At 38.0% G+C, this 26,321-nt stretch overlaps 1 protein-coding gene and 1 long non-coding RNA gene across 12 annotated transcripts in view; one reads left to right on the top strand and one right to left on the bottom strand.

Annotated features, from left to right (window-relative positions):
* The window catches only part of KMT2E (lysine methyltransferase 2E (inactive)), a 120,934-nt gene extending 117,344 nt beyond the window's left edge, over positions 1 to 3,590 (bottom strand). For 5 of the 6 annotated variants that reach the window (XM_077159294.1, XM_077159315.1, XM_077159275.1 and 2 more), the window contains exon 1: positions 1,958 to 2,324. The gene's annotated coding sequence lies outside the window, so the exon portion shown is untranslated. Of the gene's footprint in view, positions 1 to 1,957; positions 2,325 to 2,572 lie in introns of those variants that run through there. The other variant, XM_077159351.1, reaches the window with a different exon arrangement.
* The window catches only part of LOC143684443 (uncharacterized), a 131,697-nt gene continuing 107,784 nt past the window's right edge, over positions 2,409 to 26,321 (top strand). For 2 of the 6 annotated variants that reach the window (XR_013176045.1, XR_013176041.1), the window contains exons 1-2: positions 2,421 to 2,967; positions 3,377 to 26,267. This is a non-coding gene — a long non-coding RNA (uncharacterized LOC143684443). Of the gene's footprint in view, positions 2,968 to 3,376; positions 26,268 to 26,321 lie in introns of all 6 variants that reach the window. The other 4 variants (XR_013176071.1, XR_013176076.1, XR_013176059.1 and 1 more) reach the window with 3 other exon arrangements.

Genomic DNA, 26,321 nt, shown 5'->3' with positions numbered 1-26,321 from the left:
AAAAGTAAACAGTCATGTTTGTTGGGGGCGGGGGAGAATCACAAACTAAAATAAAGCTTACTTTTTTATATATAATTATGGTAGTATGCCGTAAAATAATTTTAAACGGCAATAAAGAATAGAGCTTCACATTATCAAATACACAATTAACTTGGAAAAATTCTTCAGGAATACTTAATACACGGAGAAAAATGGATGCAAAATATAATAGTTGTTAAGCAGCATCTCTATACCAAAGGAAGTAACAGGTTTAGGCTTGTTTGTACAGCTCCCTAAAAATTAATCTGAAACAGAGTACAACAACTAAAACTCACAAAATTGATCAAAAGTTAGATAGGAAACATTCCACTTCAGATTAAAACGTCTCTCTAATCATACAAATTGGTTGCATTTAGACACTTACTAATCATTTCAGTTTACTTTGGCAAACTGAGTAAAATATGCTTGAATTAAATCGAACAAATGCTATTACTTGTTCCCAAACGAATTTCTTTAAATGTTTATGAGCACCTATCCCTACCACTAAAATTTCCAAGGCTACCTGAGTGTTTTTATTTTTTTCAAAAGTGGTGTCATTTTATTTGCCTCTAAGGAAAAGCCAATAAAATTAATCAACTAAAACACAGCACTGTAATTTGCAGTAAAATCAACACACTTTTGTCAACGATTCCGGAAGGGGAGGGGGGCGGGAAGACCAGTCTTTTCATGTAAACATAATAAGCCTGTAATATGCTGCAGACAAACGCACTGCATGGGGTGTGGAGGACCCGAGCTGATTAGATTACCACAACATCAGCCTGGGGCCGCCATTTTTAGAATCTGTAAAGGACAAAAGAGGGAATTTTCAGTTTTTACTCCCCATCTCAGAAACTAAATTTAAAAAACGGAATGTTTTCCAATGAGGTATTGATGCCTCCAGCTTAGAGCTGAATGCACCTCACTTAATTCTCTCCAAGGTCTCCAAAACTCCAAACACCTTACATTACTACATCTCTAAAGAGGGAATAAAAAAGCAAAATGAAGCTTAATTTAGAGCTAAATCTAGAGATTTCGCTTTGACTTTAAAATGCATAATTCTTAACAGTCTTTAATAAGAACGATCCTTACGGAACTAAAGCCAGTGAAGAGAGCACTCTAGATTGTTTTTTTTCTCCCCGCCCCCCACCTCCACCCCCACCCCCACCCCCTTTAGCACAGTGAAGCGTTTGTTTCTCATCCGTGTCTGCTACCACAGTGTTTATGCCAATCCCTTGGTCAAAATAAGCTTTTCTGAAATGTGCCATATCGTGGATCATAAGCCTACAGTACAGTAAAGGACGGCGGTAATGCAAGAGGAGTGGGAGAGGAGACTGAGAAGGCTGGGTACGGGGGTGATCACCTCAGGGGCGGGTTCACCCTCTCCCGGAGAGACTAAGGAGCTGTCTCTTTCTCCCACAAAGAAAGATACACGGGGTGTTTTCTTTGCCCCCCTTTGTATTTACAAGAAAATTATAAATTTTCTTCTGCCACTGAGGAAACGAAAGAATAAAATGGGGCCTATACGGCTATTCAGCAGCTGAACAAGATGCAGTTAAGAAATGTGAGAACTGGCAGCTCCTAGGACCACTCAGACATAAACCCAACCAACAGTCACAAGCTTTCCTCCTCACCCAAGCGGCCTTAACCCGCTGCCAATGAGGAGGGCGCCCCCTCCCTAACTCCCACTCTCAAGGGGGTTTAACTGCCGGTTCCCCTTCCCCAACCCTAAAACCCGCCATAATGCTCCTTTCTAGGGACAGGGAAGAGAAAGAATAAATTCTATTTAAACAACGCCTTGCCCTAGCAAAGACACCTGAGAGTCAACGTTGACAGCACCCCCCACCCCCGGAAGGATAAAGATGAGACCCCCCCCCCTTGAAACACAAGTTCCCCCACCCCGCAAAGCCCATGAACTCCCACGGAGACGACAGGCACTGACCTGTGATGTTCACACACCAGACACCCGAACCCTGTTACTGGCTCGACCCCCAAGGACTCTTTCCACACCTCCGCGATCAGGCGACCCCCCGACAGCAGCCACTGCGGACTCAAGACCCAGCTCCACACACCCCCTCCCCAATCAGCAGCGCGCAGCCTCTTCACCAGCAACCGAGGAGTAGGGGAGGGGGAACCCAGACAGTCAACAGGAACGCAGAGGCGACGGCAAGGCTGCTTTGAGTGTCTATGCCCCCTCTGTTGTCGCTCCCGAACTCAAGCACGGTCTCCGACTCGGCCCCCTGCGCCCGCTCAGTGTCACTGCCTCTCGCTCTGGGAAAATGGCGGCAGCGGCGGCGGCCGCGGCGGCGGCGGCGGCGGCGGCGGCGGCGGCGGCAGCGGCCGCGGCGGCGGCAAGTGCACGGGGCCCGCCCTCCCCGCTCCGCAGGGGCAGAGGGGGAGGGGACGAAGCTGTCCGCCGCCATTTTGCTCGTGGGCGGTCGCCCGCCTTTGCCTCTGCAATGAGGCTGGTAGATCCGAAAATTGGAGTCAGTGAAGTGGAATCTGTCTTTTTTCAAAATTTTGGGAAAATTTCAGTTTGGAGGTATTGATTCTTTACCCCTTTTTCCTCAGCCCTCGAGTTCTGTATATAGGTGAGCTTGGACGTGCCGCTTCTGGGTGGAAATGACAGTAGACTATGGGAACGATCCCACCTCCCATCACCCTCCTGAAGCGATGCACTTTCCCTTCTTCCCCCCAAACAACTTCAGTCCCGGCCTCCCCCCGCCCCCAGTCTGGCCTCAAGCACTGGGTGAACTCGGTTGGGGTGACACTTGACGCCCACTAGGGGCTGAGGCGGCTCCAGTGCGCAGGCTCCGGACACCGGATAAAAGCGGAGCTGGCGAGTTCGGCGCTGTCTCGATGGAGGAGCAAGAAACAGAAGAGATCGGGGGGAGAAGCAACAGGGAAAATACAGCCACCGTCAACGCCGCCTCCCTTCCACCGTGTTTCGGGGTAAAAAGCTGCTGTTGCTGTCGGTGCAGTTGCCGTTGTTACCTCCTGCTTCTCTTGGCCCTGGGGAAGGATTTCCCCGCCGGCAGGAGAGTGTGCGGGGGCAGTGGGAGTTCCTTTATGTGGCCGTGATTAAACTAGGGAGGGACAAAGAGAGGTTATCTCGAAGTAAAAAAGGGGAAGGCCAAAGAATAAAACAAGGGTTTTCCCACTAAAATGATATGGCGATTCCGATTCTTGTCTTCGGGGCCTCCCCGAAATGGCGGTTTCCGTTCTTGTCCTTGCCCCACAGCAACCGGGAGAGCTTGGTAAGCGGAGTGGGGAGAGGCAGAGGCGGTCTCTACAGCCAATCAGTGCCTGATGTGTTCTGTTGGGCGTGTTGTGATTGGCTAACGATGACCTCATGTTGCAGCACCAGGTGGGGCCAAAGCCGTCTGGGGAGGCTGTTGCAAAGGCAGAGAGAGAGAAGTGGCGATGGTGATCGTTGCTGCAGCGGCCGATATGGAACCCAAGTAGTGGCGAAGGGAATCTCAAGGCTCTTCCCTGACCATTTTCTCCTGTCCCTGCGCGAGGTGAGGGCCCCGGCTCGGCCTCTGCGAAACTTTGGGGCGCTGGCGCGAACGAGGAGACAGGATTTCTCCCGTGACTTTTGTAACTGCGTCAGGGCAAGATGGCGCTGGGTCTCCTTGGGGCGCTGGGGGAGTGGCACGTCCACCGCCGCCGCAGCGCATGTGACCGGGCTGCATTCCTGTGGGGTTTGGCTCAGACCCAGGCTGGGGCGGGGGAGGGGAAAGGGTTTGGGCGGAGGAGACTGTGGTGCGGTCCGCGTTGGCGGCCTGAAGAGGAAGAGATGACTGTTTGAAAGAGCTTCCCCTCCCCCATACAGCACCACATCCGCGGTTCCCGGGGGAAAGCCCCTGGAGGGACACTCCTTAGGAGGTGTGACGGCTGTTGGAGGTGGAGAAATTTGGCGCCCTATTTTCTTATCTGCCTTTCTCCTTGCGAAGTGTACTTACGTAAGGTGGTAGATGTCTGATGTGGGACTCGGAATCAGGCATTCGAGTCCGTAAGGGCCACTGGAATCCACTGCAAGGAAAGATTAGTTTATAAAACGCAACGTCAAGGAATGTCAGTTATTTTCTGAGTAGAAGTAGTTTCGTAGAGGAGAATAGGAAAATATTCCGTAAGACCGGAAGCCAGTGTAAAAGTGTAAGAACACCCAGGAACCGTGAAAGTTAACAGAACCAAGGGCTGTGTGCAATTTGAGTTGAAGGCTCGTTTCAACCTTTCTTTTCCTCTATACATTCTAGTTCCTCATATCCTATCTCTGTATTTCCTACAAGAATGTGTGATCTTAGTGGGATTTACTTTTTAAGTGTAGGTATAATGAGTTACGCAGAATAAAAATGTATAGTGTTTTAAATTGTACAAAGTTGTGACGCTGTTTTCAATTCTGTCGCAAATAAATTTGGTAGAATTATTATCACTTCTCGTAAATGTTATTTATTAAGATTTCTTCATCCTTTTGAAATATTAAAATCTACCTCTTTAAATCACTTGTGGTACTATGAATGATGCTTTTTTAAAGTTTGATAGGTGGAGATCTCCAGCAGTTCTTAGGGACTACTTCAGATTCGGTAAAATATACTAATTTTGATAAGGTTTGTTCCTAGTCGACCAAACTAGTTCTAGTGGCCAGCAACTGAATCGGGTTAACGTGACGCTAATACGCATTTATTTCTGTAAAAGGGAATTTTAAAACTTTCTGTTACACAATTAAGAAGGCTTGGGTGTAGGTTGTCCTGTACTAATACTCCTTAGTTTTCGATACCTGTTGAGCAGCATAGCTGTGTAATATTCCCCTCTTTCAAATGACGTGTTTGAGTTTGTGGCAAATTGCTGAACAGCATGTTCAGTGAAGATTTAAAAAGCTCCTCTTCCCAGAGGTAGTGTTAAGTGAGAGAGGGGAGTTATTCAACAAAGACATTTAAAACTAAGATCTGACTTCTGTTTTGATAGACCATATATATTTGGTGCTGGGGGAAAATGCTTGCTGGGTCTGAAAAGATGATGAGTGTAGGGTCAGATTGTGGTATTTGTTTGTTGTAGGCTCTTGTTAATTTGAAAACTAAACTGTTTTTAATACATTTGTATAAACTTAAATTTTTACTCTTTCTTTTGTGAATTTTTGTTAGGCAATTGAATGTGACGTCCAAGAGCAGTAATTCAGTAATTAGACATTTTCTGTTCTAGAAATTTCAAATGAAAAGATTTTGTTTATTTGGTTTTTTGGTCCACTCAGAGAATAAAGTGGATCTTTTATACGTGAGAACTGAGTAACTTCACAGGTTATTAGTTATGTGAAAGTTTGGTATTATCTCCCTTTTCCTCATAGCAACCCTTAGTTCTGCTTAGAAAAGAAGGTCTAAAAATGAAGTCAGCATATTTTAAGGTAATTTTCAGAATGTTACCCTTTTCACTATAAAGGAAAAGAGGCCATTTTCTAAGCTAATGGAAAGTCTTTTTTTGTTTGTTTTAGCGCTAATAATGAGTGTTCTTCATAAATACCAACGTCATGAACCTCCTGTCCTTACTTTTCTTGACTTCTTTATGGTATTTTAAATACTGCTTGACATGGGTTTCGTTGGCTTCCTTCTTACTTTATATGTCCTCCCTGGGCAATGTCATTTGTGCTTATTATATCCTAGTAACTCCCAAATTTTCATCTCAGTCCCAGTGCCTTGAAGTCACACAAAAATACTTAGTTTGGCGTTTGGTTCCTAAAAATTTTATCCCCTTGAAAATTGCTACCCATCCTACAGTTCATTATTTGGGTAAGCTCTGCGCCATACGTCCTTTATAATCATCATCTCTTTCTTTTACAATTGAAGTAGCTTTCTACCTGGATTCACATACCCTTTTGTGCCTACGTGCAGATTTAATCGTGTTACTCCACTGTTTAAAACTGCGATGTGCCCCTCCTTCGGAAAGAGTCCCAAGTTAATTGCTGGTGCTTCTCTGCCTCATCATCATCTATTTTTCTGACACCCCAAGGTGCTAAAGGGCATACCATCTCAAGAGTGCTGTACTGTCTCATACCTTTTTGCCTTTATGCACACTGCCTGAAGTGCCTCTTCCTCACTCTGTAACACAACCTAAGCGTTTTCTTTGCCTCAGGAATTCTTCCAAATTCCTACTCTCCCAAGTAAGATGAACAGTTCTTTACATTGATGACCGAGCCCAATGTGTGATGCTTGTTAGGCCTTCAGGAATTCATGGTTTTTTAAGAGAGTGATAGGATTAGACCTAATAGATGTTACAGAATACTAACTTGCAGATGTTTTCAAAGAATCTGTGACTACCAGCATTTTGGAGAAGAGGTGAATGGTAAAGTCCAGGGGCAAAATTTCCTTTCCCTTTCACATAGCAGGCTCTTATCATTAAATCATTTAGGTAAGGTGGTGGAGGTACAGGGCAGCTAATGGAATAGAGATCATTTCTGCCCCAACGAAAGGTGAGTATTTTTCAGCTGGGCTGAATATTTCTGAATATGTCTCAAATCTCGACATTTTCACCTACGATCCCCTTGGTGTGCTTGGAGATTATCAAGTATGTAGCATTACTTGCTCTCATACTAGAGGACCAATTTGCTGGGCCCTAGAGTTTGATTTTTGTCCTTTTCCTTGCTTTCAGTTATTTGTAGATGTCAATATGCCAGCCTCACACAGTCACATGTTTTTGTGTGTGGTAAGGTTGGCATTGCAATAATTGGGCTTATTAAAATTGTATATAATATGTATAAAATTGTAATAATATGAGCTCTGAAATAGTCGAGTTTAAGCTTTAATGCATAAATGTTAATGACATTTTTGTTGTTATTTCTGGATAGTCACTAATACTTTTAACATATTTGCTTAAGCATAAATTCAAAGTAAAATATTTTGAATTACATGTGACTCACTGGATTTTGTTTTTATGTGAAAATTTCTTACCCCACATCTACCTACCTGCCTACTGACATTTAGTGTCCTCTTCTAAGTGTAGAATGAAGAGATTGATATTTGAGATGGTTTGAACTTAAAACCATCAGAAATACATAAAAATGTTTTGACTAAAAAGCATGCATGGTTTGATTAGGTTAACTTCCTGGAAAATGGATTAAATGTCATCTGTTTTTTCCTGGGTAAGATCATTTTATGGTAGGATCCAAAATCCATACTTACAAATAGTGGCCATAAAATACTTAACTTTCAAGTGTTGTAGGTACTTTAAATCAATTTCATTTTTTTCTTAATAAGCAAGAAGTCATGAATTTATTCCAAAAGTATTTTTAAAAAATCTGAAAGTTAGCTACCCTCTGATAATTCAAAAAGATGAGGTCCTTAAAACTTCCTCCTGTTGTATTTGAGCTTGAAGCATCTTTACAGTAATAGAATTTCATCTGGAAATCAGAGGAACTAATAGTATGCTATTTCCACCTATGTAAGAGAAATATTTCTACGGCAGTTTTTTTTTCATTTGCTTTTCTCTTTCTTATGAAAGAAAATTGGTTTAGTTTTTTTGTTGTTTGTTCGCTTCTTTCACAAAACAGAAATGAGCATTCTTTTCACAGAATGCCCCTCCTAAAGTATAGAGGCATTTGTATCTCAAACTTAAAATTGTATTCTGGTGTTTCCCATCTGGTTGCTTTGTTCTTGGGACAGATCAGAACTCTACCTTAATTTCAGTCAACACGTAATTTATGTTCCTAACATTTAATAAGCCCAAGACTTAATTCCTAGCCCTTACACTTATCAATTAGGGGAATAAAATAAACTACTCACTTCCTTAGAAGAACTGATGAAGCTTTTATATCTAAGTGTGTACTTGCTGGGGTGCACGGGTAATTCAGTGGTAAAATTCTCAACTGACATGTCTGAGACCCAGGTTCTGTTCCAGGCCCGTACACTCCCCAAAAAAAAACGATAAAGGGATATTCATATGGAAAAGAATGAAATGTGACCCCTACTGCACAGCATACCAAAAAAAAAATAAATGTTTACATGCTGTTTTCCCAGTCTTTATTTCTACTTGTTTAAACTTAGCTCAATTTTAATACCATTGTCTCTTCTGTGTGTCTAGTTTAGTCTGTTGCTGAGAATTAACATCAAAGAAGGAAAAGTGAAGGAAGGAAGAGTTTAGGAATAACAGGAGTTGTTTGTTTTGTTTTTTAATTAGCAAGGTATGTCACAGAAGGTCACTAAGATTAGTTTAGAGAGAAAAGGAGAAATATTGGAATAGTTTCCATTCAAGGCCAGACCAGAAATCCTTAACTGCTAGTGTCACTCCACACTCACACCCCCACCCCAAGAAGGAAGACTGACTGCCAGAACCATGTTTGATGCTATTGTATATAGTTTACCACAGTTCGCCAATAATCTTACCCAAGTTGACTGCAGCAATTTCAGTCTCTCAGATCTTAACCAAAATTCGTATTTTCAGCCCTAGTTAGACTATCTGAATGAAGGCTTACTTGTAAGCAGAGGTTCTGGACTGTGCAATGCTTTAACACTTGTTTTAAATCTTATTTATTGTCATCCCCAGGGATTAGAATCTTTAATAGTAATGTAGATGAAATAAGAGCCTGAACTGAGGGTAGGAGTAATAGAATAAATAAAGCAAGTGTATAAGACAATTTCAGAAACATCCATGCTTATTATCTGAGTATGGAGAGAACTAGCTCTCATGAAAAATCATTGTTTGAGAGTTGATAGTCTTCAGAGATGAAAGCAAAATGAGTTGACTCAATAAACAAATCTAGAAAGACTGTCCACATTTTACACTGAGAAAAAAATTCCATTTTTTTTAATTGCTAAACTATGTGTTGATATGTACTGTTACCTGAATCTGGTAGTTATAGTATGAATAATAAAAAATTACTTCATTCATAACTATCATAAGTAGTATCTTTTCCTGCTCCCATGATTCACAAAAGTGATAGGTAGCGCTTTACTTTTTTACAAATATGAATGATTCTGAGTGCGATATTTTTTTTGAGTAAAGTGTTCTCTGCTTTATTTTTTTGTGTTCTTTTGCCAGTGAAGCTAAACCCATTAGTTTTTTCTTCCTTTTATATTTGAGGGTACAGTCTCAAAAAGGGAAAAGAGTATCTTTAGTGGTGAGTGACCAAGCTAGAACTGTAACCCAGATAACTGGTATCGCAAACTCCAAATTGAAACTTAGACAATCAATAGAGTCTGTTCTCTACTGGATTGTAGGTCTCATTCCCAGTCTTCTTTTCTCAACTTTAAGATGGGATCAGAATTAGAAAGAATATTTGATTTCTAATCATAGTGGTTTTTTTTGTGTTGTTTTTGTTTTTGTCTTGGTCATACATAGAGAAGAAACGAGAAAGCAAGCATTAGCTGTAGTGTCATCAGTTATGCTCTCCTCTTACAAGCAGCATGATCTTGATTGACTTGTTGCCCCTCTGTTTCCTCATGTGTAAATTGTTTAATTATCTGCAACTATGTAGTAAGTGTCTAATAACCGCAGTGGCTGCCGGATAAACATGTACTTAGGAGAGTTCTGGTGTTTTAAGTTATATGGGTGCAAATCCATGTAACACAGACAACCTATAGCTATGGTGAAAGCCAAAACTTGTTATAAATTTTGCTGCTGCATTATGAAATAAATTTTGACAGCCAATTTCCTATTTGAACTTCTAAGTCCTCAAAGAACTTTCATTAAATGCTTCAGATTTCAGGTTAGTGTTGTTGTGCCTGTTTGTACATCTTAAATTTATGCCTGTGCAAAATGCAGTTTTTATGGCTTGAGGATAATGTTATGCAGACTTGACGTGCATCAGAAATCATAACAATCAAGTTGTTTAAGTATATGTATGCTTTTCTACCTTTAGATGACCAGGAGGAATTCAGTGTTAAACTGAATACTATTTGACAGTATATTAATTACTACTGTAAGAGTTATAGTGATTTTGTGACTTGAAAACAGGTATATAGTAACAGTTCTGATCATAATTTCCAGGTAGTTTTCATATTCTCACCATTTCATTGTGCATTTCAGAAGTACCTTTCTGGTTATTCATATTACATTTCTTTTTAGATCTCAGAGTACAACCCATTAGAAATGAGGAGCAGCTTATTATGCGTAGCACTCAGTAAGCTGAATTTTGAGGAAAAATAGTGTGCTGCCATTAACTTTTCTCAGTTCTCTCTTTTTTTAAGAGAGTTCTATACATGGCTAGAGTTTGGTGTGTGTTTGCTTTTTTTAGAACTTCTTAGAATTCTGACATGTCTTGCCTGGGCAAATTTCCAGGTTATACATTCTATCAACCTTAAGAAATAGAAAAAAAAAGTTTGGTTTAGTGCATTTAAGATAAAAATGGGCTTTACTCCTGTTTGTCATCCATGCGTCTATCAACCTTTTTATAACTTAACGTGGTAGCTTTTCTACTTTTCAAAAGAAGTTTCTGTCACTGAAATATAACACCTGTCTGAAATTAAAATACAAATTTCATGGTGAGTATATTTATAAGATACATAATTCTAAACATAAAAGGATATCTACACATGTAAGACATCACAATGTGTTGTTACTTGGGCTAAATACACAGTGTAGATGGTGGTTTTACTATATCTACTCCCTTTTTTCTGAGGATTGCTCTTGTGTTAGCCTTTCAAGGCTCCAAAGATTAAACATTTTAAAAAAGAAAGCTTGAATATAGTGCCGTTATAGCAAGTGTCTGGTTTTGTACTTTGTATTTGTTCTGTGTACTTAAAATCAGTCTTTTTAGTGACAAACATTTTAATGGCCTGATTCATAATTTTTAAATACGTGTAGGTAGTTTAAGGTCAGAACTAGCTAAGAATACATTTACACTTTATGTCAGCTGAACACTTGGATTTTTTTTGGGTGGCAGGGGAGAGGCGAGGTGCAAGGTCCAGGAATGGAACCTGGGTCTCTCATATTGAAGAAGAGAGTTCTACCACTGAGCCACCCGTGATACGAGATACCTGCCAATTTATCCTCTGTTTACAAATGAGGAAATTTGAAGTCCATCTAGAAAACTGCGATTTAAGTGAAGTGTTAAATTCTCCTAGGTGCAATCAAATTTGGTCCTATTTTCTTCATTTGTATAAGAATACAGTCACTCAGACAAAGCTTGCATTAAGTAGGTTGAAGACTTTTATTTTCAATATTTGTTATAGCCTTTACTCTCCTGGATGACCCTTAACATTGTCCATACCTAACATAGAGTAGGCACTTATTTTTTTGTTCCCATTCTTACCCACTCACCCCCCTTTTTTCCATCCGTGTGTAATCTTTTGGGGGACGGGGGGCAGTACATGGTCAGAAATCAAACCCTGGTCTCCTGCATGAAAGGTGAGCATTCTACCACTGAACCACCCATGCACCCCTCTGTATAATCTTTTGACAGAATTCCCTCCTAATCAACAACTGTGATTTCCAAACATGAATGTAACCATGTATACCTTTGTGCAAATACATGTATATCAAATTTTCTAGTATATTATTTTATCCCTACCCCTTGAGGTAAGAATAGGTTTTATTTATTATACTGACAAATCATACTGATACTATAGAAAGTCCTCCACCTCTATGAAGATGACCAAGAGTTAGCAGTGAAATTGAGAGGGAAATCTCTTATACTTTCCTCATGCTAATCTGCAAAGTAAACTGACCTTGAGTTGTGAAAAGTAGTAAACTACTTTTAAATCTACTCTCTGAATTGAAAAACAAAACAGGAAATAAAAGCATTGAAGAAAGTTGTAGGGTAAGGTTTTTGGTAATAAAAATGATCATCAAACCTTAAAAGCTATGATATGCAGATATTTCTGTGTTATCTGCCTCCTTTCTTCTTTGATAATCAAATGCCAAATAGACATTTTTCACTGGCTAAATGGTAATTATCAAATTATGTTGAAGGATGAGGACTAAACTCTAAGAGTAACTTAATTAGAAGCCTAGATAAAAACATAATAGATTTAATTTTTAAGATTAAATTCTTTAAATGCAAGATTGTTATCTACATTAAAATTATGAATTTGAAAGTAGTTTGATTATTCAGAGTTTGATTATTCATGTCCTTTGCAGCCTCTCCTCACGGGCAGAATTTACTTCCTTGCTCTTTCATTCTGGCTGTAGTTACATATTAAGGAGCTATTGTGTCAGAAGGCTTTGAGCTGCTTGGGAAAAGGGTACTTAAGAGAACCAAGTAAGAATTAATCATAATAAACAGTCTTTCTTTTTTTTTTTTTTTTTAGTTTTTTAAAATTTTTTGTTGTTGAATAGTATAATGTATATACAAAGCAAAGAAATAAAAAAACAAAACATTACGATACACTCTTCAACAAGTAGTTACAGGGCAGATCCCAGAGTTTGTCGTGGGCTACTGTGTGATCCTCTCATATTTTTCCTTCTAGCTGCTCCAGAATGTAGGAGGCTAGAGGGCTTAAATATTTTTTATCTTCACAATCTACTTTTTTTGTGAAAAATGACATAACTACAAAAAAGCCATAAATTTCAAAGCACAGTATGACAGTTGGTTGTAGAACATATTCCAGAATTTGACATGGGTTACAATTTCACAGTTTTAGGTTTTTACTTTAGCTGCTTTAAAATACTGGAGACTAAAAGAGATGTCAATTTAATGATTCAGCATCCGTATTAATTTTAAGCAGTCTTTCTTAAGGTGCGTGGGTGACTCCCTGAAATGGTGGTAGCAGTGACTAGATAGCATCCCAACAAGTAGGGTAGATTTGTAGGACCCTTTGCTTCATGATCCAGATTTTGTGTCTCACAGAAGCCTTTCTATAATTGAATGAATGGTTAAAATGGGAAAGACTTATATTTTGTACCCTCAGAATATGGAGCCATTGTTTGAAGGTAGGATACTTTAAGGATTTAAGACAAATCAGACAATGTGTGTTTATATGGATCTAAAATATAAATCAACAAAGTAAAATAACTGGAACCCCTGCCTGCCTGCTTTTTGAACTAGAATTTTGTAGAAATCCAGTATATTTGAGAGAATCTGATTTTAGAAGTGTAAAGCACTGATTTGGCAGAGCTTTAAAACTAACCAAGTCCAATGATTCCCAGGCTTTGGGATTTCTTGAACAAATTAAATAACAAGAAGTATAGAAACAATATAGCTGCCTGTTTTATTTCCCTAAATGGGAAAACACTAGTTCCAACACTTGATTGTTTTTGTTTTTGTTTGTTTTGTTTAGTTTTTTGCTTTATCAATAAGTTCAGTGTTAAATATGTTTATTAAAGTTTACTTGATGCCTTTGCTACAAGTTTACCAAAAATTTCCAAACATGTTTTGTTTTTTTAGAACTTCTTAGAATGCTGACATGTCTTGCCTGGGCAAATTTCCAGGTTATACATTCTGTCACCCTTAAGAAATAGAAAAAAAAATGAAATATTTCTCTAGTGTCTTAGAGCAATAGTATATGTTTTTTGTAGTTTTAGCGGTTTGAGGTAAGACTTTATGAGAAGCACTAATGTTAGTATTTGAAACATTAAATAAGTGCTTATAATTGGCTTTTTAAAAAACATTTTTATTGTATAACATATATACAAAGCAAAGAAACGAAAAGGAAAGTTTTCAAAGCACTCTTCAACAAGTAATTGCAGGACAGATCCCAGAGCTTGTCATGGGCTACCATATGATCCTCTCACGTTTTTCCTTCTAGCTACTCCAGAATATAGGAGGCTAGAAGGCTTAAAAATTTTTTTGTCATCACAATTGACTTTATTTCTTTTGTGTGTGTGAAAAATAACATATATACAAAAAACAATAAATTCCGAAGTACAGCACCACAATTAGTGATTATTAGAATGCATTTCAGTGTTTGATATGGGTTACAATTCCACAATTGCAGGACATGTAAAGTAAATCACCAAGTAACTTACCTCAAAGTTAGGCAGTTAGCAACCTCGCTGTAAGTCAACTCACTTACACTATCATATCTCTAGCTTTTCGGTTTCCTTCATAAATTTTGAGGCCAGTCTTAGCTTTTTTAAGAAGCCTAAAACAAAACCTGTCCAGCAGCTTTAATATTTCTTTAGGGATCAAGATGAATCATTGAAGTGCGGGGTCTCACACTACCTGACTTTAAAGCATATTATGAAGCTACAATAGTCAAAACAGCATGGTACTGGCATAAAGATAGATATACTGGGCAGGCCACAGTGGCTCGGCAGGTAAGAGTGCTTGCCTGCCATGCCCGAGGACCCGGGTTCGATTTCCGGTGCCTGCCCATGTTATAAAAAAAGAAAAAAAAGATAGATATACTGACCAATGGGAACGATTTAAATGTTCAGAAATAGACCCTCTCATTTATGAACAATTGATCTTTGATAGGGCAGTCAAGCCAACTCACCAGCAACAGAGTAGTCTCTTCAGTAAATGGTGTTTGAAGAACTGGATATGCATATGCAAAAGAGTGAAAGACGACCCTTATCTCACACCATATACAAAAATTAACTCAAAATGGATCAAGGGCGATGCAAATGTACTAAGAAATGATGAATATGCAACTATGTGATGTTATTAAGAATTACTGATTGTACATGTAGAATGGAATGATTTCTAATTGTTTTGTTAATTCTTTTTTTAATTAATAAAAAAAACTATTAAAAAAAATGGATCAAGGGGGTGGGCCACGGTGGCTCATCAGGCAGAGTTCTCACCTGCCATGCAGGAGACGAGGGTTCATTTCCTGGTGCCTGCCCATGCCAAAAAAAAAAAAAAAAGGATCAAGAACCTAAACATTTAGAGCTAAGACCATCAAACTTATAGAAGAAAATGTGGGAAAATTCTTATAAATCCTGTGATAGGTAGTTTCCTAGATTTTACACCCAAAGCACCAGCAATTAGAAAAGAAATAGATAACTGGGATCTCTTCAAAATTAAACACTTTCGTGCATCAAAGAACTTTGTCAGGAAAATAAAAGGGCAGCCTATGCAATGGGAGACAATATTTGGCAACCACCTATCAGACAAGGGTTTGGTATCCAAACTATATAAAGATTCTACAACTCAACAACAGAAAGACAGCTCATTTAAAAAATGGGCAAGAGACATGAACAGATACTTTTCAGAAGAGGAAATACAAATGACTAATAGGCATATGAAAAGATCCTCAACTTCACTGGCTATTAGGGAAATGCAAATCAAAACCACAATGAGATAACATCTGACACCAGAATGGCCGTCATCAAAAAACCAGAAAGTGGAGAAAGAGGCACAGTTATCCATTGTTGGTGAGAATGTAAAATGGTAACAACCACTGTGGAAGGCAGTTTGGTGGTTCCTCATAGTATAGAATTGCCATATTATCCAGCAATCCCATTACTAGGTATATATTCAGAGGAACTAAAGGCAAGGACACAAGCAAACATTTTCACACTAATGTTTATAGCATTATTACAATTGCAAAGAGATGGAAACAGTCCAAATGTCCATAAATGGATGAGTGGCTAACCAAGCTGTGGTATATACATATAATGGAGTATTATACAGCTGTAAAACACAATAAAATCATTATGATGTAACAAACATAGATAAACCTTGAGGACATTATGCTGAGTGAAATTACCCAAAACCAAAGAACAAATAATGTTTGGTTTCACTTATATGAACAAACGTTAATGAGTGAACTATGAAAGTTAAGAACACAGCTTATCAGGAAATAGAGGGTAGAGATTGGGCATTTGGTACAGAAGGAGTATAGAATGTGCAACAGAACTGATCGTAAAAATTCAGAAATGGATAGCATAATACTGTCTGATTGCAGCACCACAATGTAAGTACACTAAATGAAGCAGAATTTGAGTATGGTTAAGGAAGAAAGGCTGGGAACACATTTAACACCAAAAGGAAAGATAGAGGGTAAAGATTGAGACAGTATAACTTATGAATGCCTAGAGTGGACAATGACGGTGATTAAATGTACAAATATAAGAATGTTTTTGCATGAGAAAGAACAAATGAATGTCAACCTTGTAAGGTGTTGAAAATGGGATGGTATACAGAAAAAAATTCAGTCAATGCAAGCAAGGTTCTGTAGTCAACAGTAACCTTGAATTATGCTTCCACTGAATGTAATAAAGGCATAATGTGCCAAAACTAAATGTCAACAAATGGGGAATATGGAGGAGGGGTATGGAATCTTTTGCAGTAGAAAAAGAAATGTCTTCATATAGATTGTGGTGGTGAAGTCATGGCTGTGTAATACCAGGAACCATTGGTTTTTTTTACTTAGGTTGGATTGTATGATGTGTGAATGAAACTTTAAAAATGAGTAGAGAGAAACAAGTGCTGGAGAAATGTGGAAAAAAGATGTTAGTAGGGAAACTGAGAGGTACAGCCCCTCTAGAGGGCAGTGTGGTGGTTCCACAGGAGGCCAAATTGAGGTAGCCATATGATCCTGCAACTCCATTGCTCCGTATATACCTGGAGGAACTGAGAATGGGGACAGGAATGTACATTTCACACTGGAGTTTATGGAGACAGTATTCACAATTCTCAATGGATGGAGGTGGCCTAAGGGTACATCAACTGAGGAATGGAAGGGGGAACTGTGGTGTATATATAAATGGACTACTGAGAGCTGCAAGAAGGAATGAAGTTGTGAGGCATGCAGCTAGGTGAACAAACATTAAGGACACTATGTTGAATGAAATTTCAGAAACAAAAAGGCGAATATTATGCTTCACTCATATGAACTAACTATAATATATAAACTCAGGGAATTTGAGGTCGAGAGTATGGGTTATCAGGGTGGGGCCTATTATAAAAGTTCCTAGATTGTAAACTCTTATAGTAGTCACATCTATTCCAAAGTTGGAACTGTTATTCTTAAATTCTAAGATACTGACCAATTTGCCTATAACCTGGTAGTTCCCTGAAACTTTGGGTATTTGTGACACCTGAGACTCAAGAGTTAGAGCTTTGAAGGTTTGAAAGTCAGCATTGCTTCATATAGCGACTGTTTAAAAAAGTTGAAAAAGTGATCACACTTCAACTAGAGATATGAATGAACCTGATCTGGCTAGGGCTGAGGTAAATCAGAATACAGGGTAAAGGATGACATGGTCCATATTTTATAACTTTAACTTCTGTGTGATACCAAAGGGAGAAATGTTTAATTGGTGAAAAATTTATGCTTTGGGTAGCACATTATCTAATTAACTTGTATGGTCAGTTTATTTGAACATTTATTTTGAATCTTGAATAGAGTGTGAGATTTTGTTGGTTTGTCCAGGTTAGCGTAATGCCCTGATATACCCCAGAGTAATTTGGGCAGAGAATAAAAAAGTATTTGCAAAGTCCCCTTGGAGAACTAGGGAGAAAGGAAGAAATACTCAACGTCCCTATCTGGGGATTTCCTGATATTCTCGCAAGCAGTGGGGACAACAAGTTCAACAGGCTAAGCCCTCTGATCTTTGGGCTTGCCCCTGTGAAACATTCCTGAAAAGGAGAGGCTAAACTTTAATTATAATTATGCCCACAGGTCACACCAAAAGAACCTCTTTTGTTGCTCATATGTGGCCTCTCTAAGCTGACTTGGCAGGTGAACTCAAGTCCTCCCTGCTATGTGGACATAACTCCCAGGGATGAGTTGGAACCCAGCATCATGAGATTGAGAAAGCCTTTTTGACCAAAAGGGGGAAGAGAGAAAGGAAACAAAATAAAGTTTCAGTGGCTGAGAGATTTCAAACAGAGTCAAGTGTTTATCCTGGAGGTCATTTTTATGCATTTTTTAGATATCCCTTTGTAGTTTATGGTGTATTGAAGTGGCTGGAGGGAAGTACCTGAAACTGCTGAACTATATTCCAGTAGCCTTGATTCTTGAAGATGATTTTATAACAATACAGCTTTTACAATGTGACTCTGTGACTGTGAAAACCTTGTGGCTGATGGTCCCTTTATGTGGGGTCTGGACAGATGAGTTTAAAAAAATGACAAAAAAAATTAAAGAGTGGGTGGATAAAGGGTAAAAAAAATTAGGTAGATTGAAATACTAGTTTGTGGTCAGTGAGAGAGGGGTAAGGGGGTATGGTATGTATGAGTTTTTCCTTTTTCCCTTTTTTTTTCCTGGAGTGATGCAAATGTTCTAAAAAATTATCATTGAGATGAATACACAACTATGTGATCATATTGTGAGCCACTGATTGTATAGTTTGGATGGACTGTGTGTGAAGATATCTTTAAAAATTATTTTTAAAAAGATGAGTCATGCCACATACAACTGGAAAGGATTTTTTTTTTTTTTTGCCTCTTTATTTGGAAATTTCAGTCAGAAAAGAAACAGTTTTTTTCCTAAGAAATTTTGAATATTCTGCTGGACTGTTGTTTCAAGGAGATAAGGGTCGAATCTTGCTAGCTTGGGAACCAGTCTGTCTTTTTTTTAGGGGTGTTTAGGTTTGTTGTGAAAGAGAAGCTTTATTTCTCAACCCTCCACTAAATATAAGAGCATCTTAAAGAAGGGGGCATTAGCAAATGTTATTTTAAACATAAAAAATTCATCCTACTACTTTTACAATTAATTATTATTCTAAGATATTTCGAAAATGTGACCTTTTAATTAAATCACTGTTTCACTTAAAATTCAATTCCAGTATTGCAACTGGTAGCTAAAGCATCATTTCATTTAATATTGTAACTTAAATACTAGAGTATAATAAAAATACAGATATCATGAGCTAGGACTTTATAATTCGAGTCTTAAGTTAATTTTTATATGAAAAGTTCAGTCCTAATGTCATAATTCTGCATTTCTTGCTACCATGTTTACCAAATGACTTAATTTGACTTCCTATAAAGTTTAATTCTTTGGAGAGAATGTGCTAGCCAAAGAGATAAAAGTATCTTTTCTTCATAAATTGAAAAACTGGATAACTCTGTAAATCTACATGTCTCTTAGTTTGGTTAATGTGCCTTCATCTTGAGAGACATCTACTTGTTTATTATTAAATCAGGTTTCTTGATCCCATATGTTTGAAGTCACATCTTAGATTGGTAAATGAGCACTCACTTGATTATTTATAAAATTTTAATATAAATAACTAAAGATCATTTCAGCAAGCCAATGCTACAGCTAACACAAATGGACATAACTGAAACAAGATAGTAGATACATGACACAGAATAACTTGGATTTTCAGGATAGTTTCTGAGAATACCGACAGATATTTTAATCTTGAATAATTCCCACCATAGTCATCACATTATCTAGAAGATTAACCAGGAACAAAATATATACAATTTCATTTCTCCTAGATTAAATGTGATCATTTAGCTGATCACATTTCCTGATTTCCCTGTTAGTTCTGCAAACCAGTAAGTAGCCTTGGCTATAGTTTAACTGGAAGGTAGGTAGGGATGATGAATATCTTATTCATCCATTTATGGGCATTATTTATTTAACCTGAAAGGCAAAAGAAAATGCACTTGCATTTAAGAGTATATGGATAATAGAAAGAATTATGGGGTGAAAAGGGGAGGAATTTTTTTTAATGCCTGTGTTTTGATCCCCCTGCCTAATAAATTCATGGGCAAAAGGGACAAATGAGCTATAGCCTGTAGTCCTTCCAACATTCCATTATGTTAATCATTTTTCCCTCCAATACTATATTCATTCTTTTATTTGTTTGTTTATGCACAGGTTTCCCTATTAAATTTTGCTTTATCATGGTACATTTGTTAACTTGATGAATCAATATTACATTAGGTTTAGACTGTGTTGTTTCCATTTGGGTTCATTCTGTGTTGTACAGTTCTGTGTTGCTGGATTTTTAAAAAATATTTATTTTAGCAAGATATATGCAACATAAAGTGTCCCATTTTAACCTCTTTCAAGGATACAATTCAGTGGTGTTAATTACATTCAATGTTGTGCAGCAATCACCACCATCCATTACCAAAACTTTTCCATCACCCCCAAACAGAAACTCTCTGCCCGTTAAGCATTATTTCTCTATTCCTACCCCCATGCCTTACTCCTTATAGCCCGGATTCTAATTTCTCATTCTGAGTTTGCATGTTCTGATTGTTTCATATCAGTAAGATCTTACAGTGTTTGTCCTTTTGTGTCTGGCTTATTTCATTCACTATGATGTCTTCAAGGTTCATCCATGTTGTACCTACCATGTATCAGAACTTCGTTCCTTTTTATGACTGAATGATGTTTCATTGTATGGATTGCCACATTTTATTTATCCATTCATTGGTTGATGGGCTGTTGGGTTTCTTCCACTTTTTGACTGCTGTGAATGATGCTATGGTGAGCATCAATGTGCAGATATCTGTTCCAATCCCTACTTTCAATTCTGTTGGGTTTATACCTAGAAGTGAGATTGTCAGGTCATATGGTAATTCTTACTTAACTTTCTGAGGAGCTACCAGACTGTTTTTCACAGTGGCTGCACTTTACATTCTCACCAATAATGTATGAGGATTCCAATCTCTTCATGTCCTCACCAGATATGTTTCCTATTTCGTTGTTGTTGTTTTAAATAATAGCCATTCTAGTGGATGTAAAGTGATATCTTATGTGTCTCTGGGTGTGTTTTAATAGCAATTCTTTTTCTTACTACAGATGGTTGAGAAAAATTTCCCTGGGACAGATTTGCCAGCATTAAGAGCACAGTAAATCAAGGGTTCCAAATGTAATAAAAAAATATTGCTTGTTTGTCCCTGAGAGGGTTAGGCTGGCAAGGGGAGTCCAGTTCTGGGCGGGATGACAAGTTTGTCCATGGAGAGGCAGCCTGAGTAGGCTAAGATGGGCATCCACATGTGGTGGTGGCTGGAGTGACAGAAACCAGAGAAGCAAGGAAGGCATCTGTGTTTTGGTGGGGGGTGGGGTGATGTCACAGTTTGATCAAGATGAAAAGATCATTCCTGCAGAAGGTCAGGCTGGCATTGAGTGTCAGCATCTGCTATGTTAGTCATTCTTACTATTCAGAGCAATGGAGGGTAATTTATGAGTGGCTCTAGTTATAATTTGCTATATAAGCACCCAAGGAAAGAGATAAGGATGGAATTAAGGGTGTTAAAGAGAAGAACATTCCCTTTATTCTTTATTATTTTATGGTTTCTGTTGCCCATAGAGACACACTCAAAATATTAAGATTCCTAAGACCAGAGTTTATATAAGTGCCAAATATGTGAACAAGAACACCTGTTAAAATTCCTCTCATATGTTTTTGTATATTTTAAGAGACCGAGTCTGTGTACTGTCACAATGGTCAGTCTTACTACATCATCGTAAGCATAACAATATTAGTGGAGAATGACAATTTAGGATTGACCTGAAACTCTCTAAAAGATATCCAGTGTTAGCTCACTCCTTTCAACTGGCAGGTGATTGATCAATGTTTAGGTAACCACAGTGATATGGGGCAGTTTCTTGCATCTTTGGATAACTCAGGAAGCTACTTTTCCCCTCCAAGTCTCAAGAAATGAAGACAGTATCCTAAATTGATTCCGTCCCATAAAACGTGAGTCAAATGAGAATTGGGTAGGTAGATAGCAGACAGCATATAGGGTATGTGACCGTACATAGTAACAATAACTTATCGCATAAAGGGACTAATCGAGTGAACAAGAAGCTGTTTGAGAAACCCTTATTTTTTCAAATGTTAATTTAATTCTGTGAGAATATTTTCATACAATAACAGTGATTTCCATTATGTTAATTACTAGAATTACAGTAGCAAGTTTTAGGAGCTTTTTGAAATGTAAGATTGCTACATGTAAAACTATAAAATTACACACAAGTATATGTTGTATCTATGTTGCAATAAACTTAAGTTCTTGAATTGTTTCAATTTTTTCCTACTTTATAAGTTTGAGTTTCTATAGGATGAATATATTTTAATTGGCCAAAAAAAAAAGCACTCTATGATAATTTGAGATGTCAAAGAGCATTATGGTATATAGATCAAATTAAATAGCCAGTCAGCACTTAAGTTACAATGAGCATATGAGCAAATATGCATGAAATTGGGTTTTACCTGACTACAGTTCAGGTCATCTGGTTTTTTAGTGTTTTGTTTTGTTTTCTACAGTTCTCTCTGAATTATCTTTATCACATTTGCTACAGCATTTTTACCCTCTTAAAATTAATTGAAACTACTAAAACCACCATCTTCTCTTTTTCCCATTAAGGACTAGAACAGAAGTGCACAAACCACTGAACACAAAAGACTGCTTTAAGAATAGTCTGGGAATTAGGAATGTTATTACATTTTTAAAGGATTACAGAAACTGGGGAGAGATGGGTAACTGAGAATGTATATGGCTTGCAAAACTTAATTTCTTATGTGGACCTTTACCAAAAAAAAAAAAAAGTACAGATTTATTTGCAAGAGCAAATAAAGGAAGATATTTTGAACTTATGATTTACGAAAACAAATAATGCTTAAATGGTAACCAGTAAGCTAGAGACCCTGCTAGTTATCACATAATCCATACATAAAAAAGGGGGACTGGCATCAAAAACAAACATTAAGAACTGGTTAATGAACAATTATATATACCATGTCACAGCCAGTATATGAAACAATATGCCATCATTAAAATGAATTTATAATAACATGTAAAGTGTGTTTTGGAATATTCAAGTACACTATTATAGGGTTTTATACTCATTGACACAGGAAGAAAGTGTAAAGAAGCTTAAAGAGTATACACCACAACAAGAAAATATATATAGGTGTGTTAACTTTGATTTAGCACATTCTTCCCTATTGGGCTTGTACAGAATCTGACTCTTAAACTACTGCTAGGTAGTTGCTTGTATAATTTTTCTCTGAAATACAATATTGGAAATGTCCTTATAGAGAAATAGAAACTAATTGGCTAAATACCTTGTTTGAACCAAGACTTATTTTAGATTACTATTCAAAAATAAACTGATAGATTAAATGGCAGTAATAAACGGAAAGAGATTATTTGCCTCCTCGCTGGGAAAATTTAACTTTCAGAGATGACGCTAAGTTAAACTAAGTCACAAATTACTGTGAATACTCTTTTTATAATTTCGCACACTACTAATACAGTCGGACATCATAATCATAGTAAAGGTTCTCTTTTTTAAAAATTTTTATTAATAAAACCAATCAATATGAACATTCTTTTTTTATCACATAGTTGTACATTCATCATCATGCTCATTACTTAGAACATTTGTATCAATTCAGAAAAAGGAAACAGAAAAAAATTCATACATACCATACCCCTTACTTCTCCCTCTCATTGATCACTAGCATTTCAACCTACTAAATTTATTTCAACATTTGTTCCCCCTATTATTTATTTATTTTTAATCCATATGTTTTGCTCATCTGTAAAGGTTCTCTTTTTAAGACAGACTGTCCAGTGAGGTATAAGCATTTTAGAAAGCAATATACTGGACTTAAAAAATTGGTCATGACACAGGAAAGACAACTAACAGAATATATCCCATATGTAGCTGCCCAGCTTGGGCAGCTTTGGTGCTATGCCAAGATTTGAAATAGCATTCTATACTTAATCATATCCCAAAAAGGAGAATTTATTTCATGAGGTTTTAATGAGTAATGTATATTTTACTGATGATTTCACAGAAGAGATTTAGGAGGGAATTTAAATTGCAAAAATACCCCAGTTTGTTCACAAATTCTATAAGTTAAAAGGTTTAGTTTCTCACTTCAGCTGCCCAGTTTTCCTAAAGTTTCCTCCTTTAAGTCAAATTTCTTATGGGGAATAACTTAGTACTTTTAGGCAGTATGCAAGGTTAGTTAAGGGTCTCTTTGCAAACCTCAGCACTTTCCCTCAACCTAGGCCCTTAGTCAACATTAAGGTAATAAAGAATTGTAAACTTTAATCACAAATAGTTGGAGGAGAACTTAAACTTGGTATACTTTATTTCAGATGTCTTGCATGAATAACACTGAGCATATTTCAGATGTTTCTATAGAAAGGCCACGGTTTCCATCCAGCACATTTCATCTGGCTGTTTTCCTCTTCTAATAGTACAGTAGAACTTCCAGAATTCTAAAGCAGATTTGCATGGGGTTATGTTCACTTTGGTGGCTCTTATAACTCACAAAGATATCTTGCATTTAATTCTACAAAGCCTACAGAATGCAAGAGAATGATTACAAGCAAGCTGAAGCTTAGATATTGTTGCCTCTAAACCACTAGTAAACTAGTGGTTCTGAAAATGTGGATCCTAGGGCAACCTGCATCAGAATTACTATGATTGCTGTTTAAAGTTCAAATCCTCACAAACCTACTAAGAAAAAATCAAATCAGATCTATATTCTGAAAAGGTCACTGTAGAAAAAGAAAAATATTTCTTTTTTGAGACGCTGACACTGCGGTGAAGAAATTGTCTCGACTTTTAAAATACAAATAGGAAAAATGGTGACACGATGTTAGCCTCTTCATTTGTTTTACAAAATACAGGCCTTTTAAGGATATATGTATTATATGGTACATATGATATTATATGGTATTATATATTATAGAGTATTATATGGTACAGCGTGAATGGTAAAAAACATGTTTGAGAGCATTGATTTTAAGGAGCTATGAATTTATGTGCAATACCACAGGGAGAGGAGGGAGAAAACAGTGCTATTTTGAGCTGCATACAGAATTGCATCACACCTGGGATTTGGTTGTCCCTCTCCTCTATAATCCTGTTGCTGAATAGGGAAACTACATGATTGAAAGTAACTCCATATTTTAAAAGATTTAATTGAGCAGATAAGAGAATAAGAAAATACCACATCGCAAAATAAAAATTTAGGAGGTGGAGAAATTCACTTAGCCAAAATGAGTTAAAATACCAAAGGGATTAACAGTCCTTTGGAAAATTTCCATCTAAAAAGAAGTTACTGTATCTGTAATCAGTATAAAACTGATACTGATACCCAAGTGACCGTGTGTTATGTTTAGTATCCTGTGAACCTAGCCTTACCTGGAAAAATGTTTGTAATAGAAGAATTCCTTTGTACATAAGGAATATTTCTTTAAAATACCCCGAAGTATGGATTAAAACAATTATTTGAAAAAGCTCTTCCGTCTCTGATGATTTATTGCAAATTATTTGCAATGAAAAGAAACATGATTCCCGGTTGAATATGGAAAATAGGGAGAGGCAACAGTCAGTCTGACTTCTGGAGTAGTCGTTCTTATACTTTTTTAAAAGACACTCTTTACTCGCCAAGACAGTAAGCTTCATTTTGTTAACAAGATCCCAGAAACTGAGCTTAAATGACCTGGATGTGAATTATAACTTGCGAGAGATGCGTCCCCTTCCCCCCAAATACATAGGAATCCTTAACCAGTTTCGTGCCACGGACCTTTTTGACAGCCCCATAAAAGCTACCTGTTCTATCTAAAGATTCCTGGTTAGGAATCCCTGCAAAGTGTTAATTAAGATTCTGTGAGAAGGCTGATAAGTAATGAGGCCTGTCACTAACACTGTTATATACACACGCGCGCGCGTTCTGGGAAAGAGGGCAGAAGGAGTACGTTGTGAGTTCTTTTAGCTTTCAACTAGAATTACCCCTTCGTTCAATTGACCTTGGGGAACCTCACAAGTGGCTGAAACCATGGTGATGAGTTCTTCTTTAGTAAGAGAAGAAAGAATTTCAGCCTGTTGAAATCAAGAGGAGGGAGAATTTCCTCACCCCAGTTTGACCTTTTGTGGAAATAAGCCTTTTTTCACTGTATGATATATAATGGGCGTATCTTAACCATAGACACAAGATCCTCTATTTAGGATCTGACAGCCATTTATACTCCAGGGCGAATCCTCTTCACTGCAATCTCTCTCTGGTGGGATGGTAATTTGCACTCTTGTAGCAGAGACATCCAAACTTTAGCTCAGCCTCTGGAAAAGCGACCAGCAGATGCAAACTCGTGGCTTGGCGGCTGGCCCAAGCCAATCCAGGCAGTCCCGCCGGCGGGCGCGGTTAAGGGTGTATCCCGGGCCGCTTCCTGCGTCACAAGGGGCGCGGCCCTACGGCCAGGGAGCGCAAACAATATCCGCCAGGGCTTAAGTCCCGCAGTCGGCCCTGGAAAGAAGTTATGGGGGAGTACCCTGTTACTCGCGGAAGCGAGTTTCCCCGTTCCAGAGACTGTCAGTCCTAGAGTCGGATAATGGCTAAGGCAAGAAAATCCGATCCTGTCCTGGAGGTCAGGAAAGAAGAACTGATGGGCCAGCAGAGACCCCCACCTGTTTTCCAGGCCGTCGCAGGTTCTGCCAGAGGTGCCATCCCCACCCCCACCCCCTGCGCGTCACCTCCGAGGAGCCGTAGAAACG

The sequence above is a fragment of the Tamandua tetradactyla genome, chromosome 1 (genome assembly GCF_023851605.1).
Source record: "Tamandua tetradactyla isolate mTamTet1 chromosome 1, mTamTet1.pri, whole genome shotgun sequence".
NCBI classification, from domain to species: Eukaryota; Metazoa; Chordata; class Mammalia; order Pilosa; family Myrmecophagidae; genus Tamandua; species Tamandua tetradactyla.
Note: the sequence above shows the minus strand (reverse complement) of the source record. Positions and strands in the feature narration are given on the sequence as shown.